We start from the raw sequence: 9,823 nt of genomic DNA on the forward strand, positions 1-9,823 counted from the left end.
TTTCTAGCAAAAAAAATATGATTTTTACATGTAGGAGCGAAGTGCAAGTGGTTAACCTCTTTCCCACCGTGCTATAGACAAAAGACGTCTACAGCGCGGTGGAGTTGTTCTGGGAGGACGTCCCTGGGACATCCTCCCAGAATCCTCCTCTCACGTGCCCCCTGGGGTGCGCTCCTGGAATCATCCGTGAGCGCCGGGTCTTGAAGACCCGGCACATCACAGATCGCGGTAAATTGCCGCTGATAGCGGCCGTTTACCACGTGATGGAGCGATCACTTGTAAACAAACCGGCGTCATGTGATGATGCCGGTTCCTCCCTCTCCTCTCTGTACTGATCGGTACAGTGTGAGAGGAGAGGGGGGAGAGTGGAAGCATCAGCAGCTGCTGTGGCTGGATCTGTGACAAATGCAGTCACAGATCCAGCCATCCATCCCTGCGCAATACTCTGCAATAACACCCATACTCTGCAATACCCCCCATACTCTGCAATACTCTGCAATACCCTGCAATACCCACCATACTCTGCAATACCCCCCCATACTCTGCAATACCCCCCATACTCTGCAATACCCCCCATACTCTGCAATACTCTGCAATAATGGTGCTGATAATAGGATGGTGGCGCTGCAATTGAAATTCCACTAAGTTGATTCCAAATACTATGGGAAAAAACAAATGTTGGGTAATCCGATTCGGGGGTAGATCCAATATAGTGAACCTCCCCTATTGGAGAACGCAAGTGATTTTTGTTACCCTGTTTGCTGATGCCAGAAGTATATGGCTACCACATAAGTGGCGGGTGGAAAAGAGGAGAGGCCCTAACCAAGTCCTTACATTAGTCTGGTGCCCCAGTATTGTGGGCGTTCGTTGTGAATGTTATTGCGAGTGATTAGTTTGTGCCAGAATTATGTAATCGAAAAATAAAAAAGAGAAAAAAAGAGAAAAAATCACAAAGCAAAAATGAGTGTCTACTTATAGACTCGACCCTATGTGAGTATCCTGGAGATCACTAGTTTTAAAATGCACTGTGTTAGTACATATAATATGAAAATGCCTTAAGCTATGTGCATCTGCATGCACTGCATGATAAATAATTGAATCGTGTGCAATAAGTGGTCCCTAAGTGATTAAGGGGTGTCCAAGAAGTAGGGCACACCCTAATGTGAATCCCTATTATCCTAATGATAAATTGTATCCTAAGCAGTGCTTCTTAGGTAGGTGTAGCTATACCATAAAATATATATATAAGTGAATATGAAAAAACATATAAAAAAGAAATATATATGTAAAAATGAAAGTGTAAGTCCTACTGTCCCTCCGGGGACTAGGAGATTATGCAAAAAATGTGTCAAAAATCACAAAACGAAAAAAAGAGAGACACAAGTCCCATATATTCAATGCTAATAACAGGTGTAGTAATTAACATCCACTCTTGAGTCCGGTCAATTAAGAGCGGTGTTAAACAAGGTGCATAAAAGCTCAACAAAGTCTAACAAGACAGTTTTCTTCCTTTAAGATGTTATTCGGGTTAACAAATTCAAACTTGTGACATTAGAGTGTCGATACACATGGTTAGGGCGGTGACATCTGTGCTCCCCCACATAGGTCCCCACTCACCGAATGTCGTCACCCCCCAGGGGGCAAAAAGCGGATGGTAGTGGTACCTCGATGTCTGTGGTGTCACGACCTTTTGGCTCAGATCCTCAGCTATCTCCTTGTCCAGGGGCTGCAAGGTGTATGTAATCCTTTCCAAGTTGTCCTCAAAAGTCACTCAGTGGTTAAAAAGGAAAAAACAAAGGGAACCACATAGTGTGATATGTTTTTAAAGTTTAATTGGGTGATACCCAAAAACTGTATTTATTTATAAATAAAAAAGTAACAAAGGCGGTAGTATGCCTCCACTGGAAGCCCTGCGCAGAGGGGGGCTCCAATGAGCCAATGTAAAATATACGTGCACAATAAAAATAAAAATAAAAAAGATAAAAATAAATAAAACACAAGTATGAGAGACACGCTGCACTAGCCTATGGGTCTCACACTAAATGGTGTGGCTGCTGCTGCTAGCGCCGTTTAAAAATCCTCCTTCGGCGCTGTCGGTTGTGAAGCAGAGAAAACAGCTGAGACAGGTAGGCGTGCTGGCGATTGGCGTGCGTCTCAATGAATGAGCTGTGTGTAGGTCACCTGACGCGTTTCGTCATGTGACTTTCTCAAAGGCGATGTGTTCTCAAAAGCAGCAGCAGCCACACCATTTAGTGTGTTCTCAAAAGCAGCAGCAGCCACACCATTTAGTGTGAGACCCATAGGCTAGTGCAGCGTGTCTCTCATATTTGTGTTTTATTTATTTTTATCTTTTTTATTTTTATTTTTCTTGTGCACGTATATTTTACATTGGCTCATTGGAGCCCCCCTCTGCGCAGGGCTTCCAGTGGAGGCATACTACCGCCTTTGTTACTTTTTTATTTATAAATAAATACAGTTTTTGGGTATCACCCAATTAAACTTTAAAAACATATCACACTATGTGGTTCCCTTTGTTTTTTCCTTTTTAACCACTGAGTGACTTTTGAGGACAACTTGGAAAGGATTACATACACCTTGCAGCCCCTGGACAAGGAGATAGCTGAGGATCTGAGCCAAAAGGTCGTGACACCACAGACATCGAGGTACCACTACCATCCGCTTTTTGCCCCCTGGGGGGTGACGACATTCGGTGAGTGGGGACCTATGTGGGGGAGCACAGATGTCACCGCCGTAACCATGTGTATCGACACCCTAAAGTCACAAGTTTGAATTTGTTAACTCGAATAACATCTTAAAGGAAGAAAACTGTCTTGATAGACTTTGTTGAGCTTTTATGCACCTTGTTTAACACCGCTCTTAATTGACCGGACTCAAGAGTGGATGTTAATTACTACACCTGTTATTAGCATTGAATATATGGGACTTGTGTCTCTCTTTTTTTCGTTTTGTGATTTTTGACACATTTTTTGCATAATCTCCTAGTCCCCGGAGGGACAGTAGGACTTACACTTTCATTTTTACATATATATTTCTTTTTTATATGTTTTTTCATATTCACTTATATATATATTTTATGGTATAGCTACACCTACCTAAGAAGCACTGCTTAGGATACAATTTATCATTAGGATAATAGGGATTCACATTAGGGTGTGCCCTACTTCTTGGACACCCCTTAATCACTTAGGGACCACTTATTGCACACGATTCAATTATTTATCATGCAGTGCATGCAGATGCACATAGCTTAAGGCATTTTCATATTATATGTACTAACACAGTGCATTTTAAAACTAGTGATCTCCAGGATACTCACATAGGGTCGAGTCTATAAGTAGACACTCATTTTTGCTTTGTGATTTTTTCTCTTTTTTTCTCTTTTTTATTTTTCGATTACATAATTCTGGCACAAACTAATCACTCGCAATAACATTCACAACGAACGCCCACAATACTGGGGCACCAGACTAATGTAAGGACTTGGTTAGGGCCTCTCCTCTTTTCCACCCGCCACTTATGTGGTAGCCATATACTTCTGGCATCAGCAAACAGGGTAACAAAAATCACTTGCGTTCTCCAATAGGGGAGGTTCACTATATTGGATCTACCCCCGAATCGGATTACCCAACATTTGTTTTTTCCCATAGTATTTGGAATCAACTTAGTGGAATTTCAATTGCAGCGCCACCATCCTATTACCAGCACCATTTAACATTAATCGCATATTGTGATTACTTAGGTAGGCAGCAGCAAATAAAACAAATCCTAAGCACGGATTCACCCCCCTTTTTTTTTAATACTCTGCAATACCCTGCAATACCCCCCATAATCTGCAATACTCCCCATACTCTGCAATACCCCCCATACTCTGCAATTCCCCCCATACTCTGCAATACCACCAATACTCTGCAATACCGCAATACTCTGCAATACCCCAATACTCCGCAATACCCCAATACTCTGCAATACCTGCTAATATGACAGAAACTAGATTTTTTTATTTTTACATAATTTTCAGTGTTTTTTCTTTTATAGCAAAACCCAGAGGTGATCAAATACCACCAAAAGAAAGCTCTATTTGTGGGGAAAAAAAGACAAAAATTTCAGATGGGCACAATGTTGTATGGCTGAGTAATTGTCATTCAAATTGTGAGAGCACCGAAAGCTGAACATTTATCTGGTTAGGAAGGGGGTTTAAGTGCCCAGTGGTCAAGTGGTTAAAGAGTCTGTGTAAATTTATGTCTGTCGTCCTTTGGGGCATAAATCCAGTTTGGTCAGCATCAATTATAGAAGAAAATAAAGGTTGTAATCTGAGAGAAAATAATTTTGTCAAAATGTTTAAATCATTAATAACCTCCCCGGCAGTTTTATATTGTAGGCCTGTAATTCTTAGGCCGGGTACTCACGACCAAACATGTTCGCTGGAAAGTGTCCGACGGGCTGTTTCCGGTGTACAAGGCTGTTTTGTCTTTTGGCCCGCTGGCTTGTACACACCAGCGGACCATATTTCCCGGCGGACCAGAACGCGTGCACGTAAACCACGTTTGACGTCACTATAAAGGGAAAGGCCAAAGTCAATGGCGACGCCCTCTGTTCCGCTTTTGCTAGTTACGGCTTTGCTCGTGTTAGTAAAGGTTTGGTTAGAGCTGATTCGCGCTTCTCGGTCTCCGTGCTTTAGCAGGTAGTATTTTCTGGTTCAGTGCGTGTGCTTGTGGGTACGTAGTTGGCATTCGGGTACAGGCGTGCAGTTCGTTCTGCTTTGCAGTTTCGTACTGTGCGATCGTATCTGTGTGTCGTGCGTTCTTTGCAGGTACCGCTGGATTTGATTGTGCTTTCTGTTGGAGTGTGTTCTTGACTGACCAGCCGGCCGGTGTGAAGCCATGATGGAGCAGCAGCGTCAATTTTCGCGTGCTGGTGCTGTTTATGGGATGGCTGCTGGATATGTTCATCATTCCAGTAGTTTGGCCAGGAACAGGGGGAGGAGGCGTTCCTGGACCAAGAATTGGTTGCGCCAGCATGACCAGTTCTCTCATATGCCTCTGCTTAGGGAAATCCAAGAGAATAATCCTAATGACTATAGGAACTTTCTCCGCATGACGGACCCCGTATTCAACAGTCTGCTGGATCTTATGTCCCCCTATATCACGAGGCAGGACACTGTGATGCGCCAAGCCATCACGGCCGAGCAGAGGCTTATTGCCACGTTGTGGTACCTGGCGACTGGGAGGAGCCTGCAGGACCTCAAGTTCTCGACAGGCATCTCTCCGCAGGCGCTTGGGGTCATCATACCGGACACGTGTGCTGCCATCATTAAAGTTCTGCAGGAGGAGTATATTAAGGTAAGTTTCCTCATTTTAACCTCACAATGTGTCTTTAATAATGTGGGCAACTAACTTTTTATTTTATTTCCCAGATATGCTGTGTTTTTAACTAACGTTCCCTTTTCTCCCTATGCATGTTGATATCAGCTTTCCATGTAATTTGTTTTTTGGCCTACCTGCATATTTGGACCTTACCCAATATTAACCTGTCCAGCATGCTATCTTAGGGCCAACCCCCACCTTGCCTCTTTTAATTTAATATTTGTGTTTTTTAAACAGTTTAAACACCCCCTACCCCCCCTTAAAAGTGTTTTTGTCCCCATAAGAGGGCTGTGGAGTCTCTTATTAATTAAGTGGGCCTATCTATTTGTGCCCCGAAATACTCCCTTCACAATTTGAAAATGCTATTTGAAAACTGTGAAGTTGCACAAGGATGCTTGTAGGATTATGTTTGCAATGTTTATGTGCCAAAGTACTAAATCTCTTTTTTTGTTTGTCCCCACAGCTACCCTCCACACCACAGGAATGGCAGTCTGTGGCTTCCCAATTTGCCCAGCGTTGGGATTTTCCAAACTGCGGTGGAGCAATAGATGGGAAACACGTCCGCATTGTGCCCCCACCCCACTCGGGGTCCTACTATTATAACTACAAGGGTTATCATAGTATTGTGTTGATGGTGGTGGTGTCGGCACAGTATGAGTTTCTATATGTGGACGTGGGGAAGAACGGCCGGATGTCAGATGGGGGAGTGTTCTCACGGACTGAATTCTATGATCGTCTCCAAACTGGTGGTCTGGCATTGCCACCAGATGAAGATAATGTGGAAGGACTTCCGTTTGTGTTCCTAGCGGACGAGGCTTTCGGGCTTGGACCTCACCTAATGCGGCCTTTTCCCCAGAGGACCCTCACCTCAGAGAGGAAGGTGTTCAATTATCGGTTGTCCAGGGCTCGGAGGGTAGTCGAGAATGCCTTTGGGATCCTCACCAACCGGTTCCGCCTGTTCCTGACATCGATACACTGCGGAATATAAATTGAACACCATTGTATTTGCCTGCTGCATTTTGCACAATTTTCTATGCAGGCACTCCCAGTCGTACCTACCCCCCATGGGCTTTGAGGCAGGACTACCCTCAGATAACATTCTTGGGCTGGACACTGGTCGCGCTGGCTTGGCCCCCCTATCTGCTCGTGAGGTACGAGACAAATATGTTGAGTACTTCATGGGTGGGGGGGCCATTGCTATGCCAGATCATATTTCTTTCTAATTCGGCCCCCAAAAGAAAGGAATATTCTCAGAACTAATAAATAATTAGACCATTGGACTTTATACAGTTGTTTGTCATTACTGCTTTTTCTCTTTTTTTCTGTCTTCCTGGTTCTCAAAATAACTTCTGCACTTCTAGTGCCAATTTTAGTTAGTCAGATTTAGTAAATAACCACAATTGCACATTATTCACTCATCTACAAACTGGGTATTGAGTCGAGAAATAAGAAGCCACTCATTTTTCAGCTTTTGATGTCACCAATTTTTTTTTATTTTATTCCTTACTCCAAAAAAAATTATGCATTTTTGGATTCCAACATTTGTTAGGAATTTTGTGGTGAAAATATTTTGATTAGATATTTTTTAATTTTTTTTTATTTTTTTTACAGTGATTAGCAAGAATACTGATAGAAACACAATGTTATAATTTTAGTTTTGCAAATCTACATTATAATTTGCTGGCTTGTCTCTCTCTCTCTCTCTATATATATATATATATATATATATATATATATATATATATATATATATATATATATATATATACACACTTCAAAACGTACAACTCTTTATTTTTAGCATCAAAATCAAGTTTTTTTTTAGGTTGGTTTTCTGTAACCAAGATGTATTATTTAGCTCATATTTTTGGGGGGGTTTTCCAAAAAAAATCCAAAAATGTGTTTTAAGATACTATTTTTTTTTATTTCAAAACATTTTTTTAACATGTAAAAAATTTTTGGTTGTGTTTTTCTACAAAATATTTTTTGGTTAGTATTTATATTTTATATATATTTTTTTTTTTAACCCAACAAAAATGTGAGATTTATCTTTTCGAAAAATATAGCTATTTACATATATTTTTGGGGGTCCTTATTTAAATTTTTTTCTCTTAATAAATCTTTTCTTTTCTTACATTTAGTTCCCTTTTTTTTGTTTTGTTAATTTGTTGTTAGTTTTGGGATCTGAAACTGTAAACATTTACAACCAAAACAAGATCACCACCAAAAAGAATAATCTTTTCAAAACAGCAGTCAGTCGTGGATGGTGTGCTTTCACACTGGAACACGCCAAAATTTCAACATGCACACATTCAGTGTGAATTAGCCAAATGTCATTGGTTAAACAGAGAAATGGCCACATGTGCTATCTGACATCATGGGTGATCAATGTCTGTGTTTTGTGGGAGCAAACCCTTCTTCCTCTCAAATACTTGAGGATCGAGGAGGGGTTTGTACCCACAAAGCACAGACAATAGATATTCTGTGATGGCAGATAGCACATATTGGCACACTGTGTGTGCATCTTGAAATTTTGGCGTATTGTTAAGTTACAAAAATAAAAAATGGTTTGGGGGGCGGGGGATGGGCGGGGGGTGTTTCAGTCTTTGACACGGCCCATCATGTCAATGATATTTTTGAAATTCTGTTCGATGACTATCATCCTTTGGCGCATGTTGTCCATTTCCGTGCTGCACTCCAAAATGACATTTCGAACATTCTGCTCCATGACGACCATCCTTTCCCGCATATTGTCCATTTCCGTGCTGCACTCCATTACCCGCTGTACTATTATTGAAGCACTTGCACGTGAAAAATGTGCTACACCATCTTCATCCCCTAAAAAAAAAAATTGGCATTCAAAATATGTAAAGAGTTTCCGGCCTATCTGCATATCTTTGGCCCTATTAAAGTTGGGGTGACACTGACCTGATGGCCTGATAATTTCCACATCCACAATTTCGCCATCTTCTATGACTCCTCCTTCTTCCACCACCTCAGCCTCATCCTCCACAACTCCTCCTTCTTCCACCACCTCCCCCTCATCTTCCACAACTCCTCCATCTTCTTCCAGAACTCCTTCTTTATCCATCAATACCCCTTCAAAATCACTCAATTCTGCTTCGTCCAGTTCCGCCTCATCTTCCCTGAATTCTAACTCCAAATTTAAGTCTTCCTCCTCTCTTCCTTCCTCCTCTCTTCCTTCCACATCCTCCTCTCTTCCTTCCACATCCTCCTCTCTTCCTTCCACATCCTCCTCCTCCTCCACATGTGGAGGTGTGTGATTTTGGGGGTGTCTGGCCCTCTCTGCCTCCTCCAATTGCTGGCGTCTTCTTTCCCCTATAAGAAATAATAAAAAACAAAAGGTATACTCATCAGCACACAGATATTGTAGAGCAGAAATCGCACACATTGCTTAGACGAGACATTTTTAATGTTTTTTGTTCGTTTCTTCTTTCAGCAATCCTACATTTTTGGCGGAGTTCTAGGCCAAGCTCTAATCCTGCCCCTTTTTTGCTAAGAAGTGACACACATGGATGTCCCCCCAAAACATTAATTCTCGTAGACCCTACAAAAAATTCACCTTTGATTGTTGAGACACAGGTGCTTTGCATTTCCAGATGTTAAAACATATGCTTTATTAGCACTGTTGAGAATGAATCTTGTTTGGCTGTCACATTCACTCAATTTAATTTCTGTGATTAAGCTTTTCAACAATGTTTGCAAACAAAGTTTGGGGCCAGTCAGCCATGTCCAGGTGTGTTGTTCCTGGACTAACCTCGCATTTGTGTGAAACAATGTCATATTACGCGTGTTACTATTTCACTAAATTTGGTAAAGGTTGTTATTTTAAATAAACACAATACAGTATCTACACATGTTCAAAAGTACAAGCAGGCCAAGGAGGCAGATGTCAAAAACTACATGTCAACACATTCTTGCAGACATCCCCCCCCCCCCTTAAATAATATGGACTTACTTTTCCGCAGAATTTTGAGGATCTTCTTCATGTGATGTGGCTCCCTCAATTTCAAGTCGGACCAACGCTTCCTGAGTTGCTCCTTGGACCTGGTGACACCAAACATCTTCCTCATTCTCCTCGCCACCTTGTCCATAATGTGTGACTTTCTGCGGTTAGGTGTTTTGTAGGGCCCAAATTCACCATCATAGTCCTTCCTCCTCATGATGTAAACTAACTCCACCATTTCTTCGAAAGCCATATTAGTGGCTTTATATCTTTTTGGCCTGGATCGGGACGGTCCTGCCTCTGTCCCTTCACTTGCGACATGAGAGCTCCATGCCCGCTCGTGTGACATCGCCATCTTTCCTTCCCACAGAGATTAGGGGCGTGGAAACGAGGAAATGTCCCATCATGGGCGGAGATGAGGGCGGGGATTCATGCATATGCGGAGTGTTGAGAATGCAAACAACGTGTTGAC

Source organism: Rana temporaria, chromosome 3 (assembly GCF_905171775.1).
Source record: "Rana temporaria chromosome 3, aRanTem1.1, whole genome shotgun sequence".
In the NCBI taxonomy this organism is placed as follows: domain Eukaryota; kingdom Metazoa; phylum Chordata; class Amphibia; order Anura; family Ranidae; genus Rana; species Rana temporaria.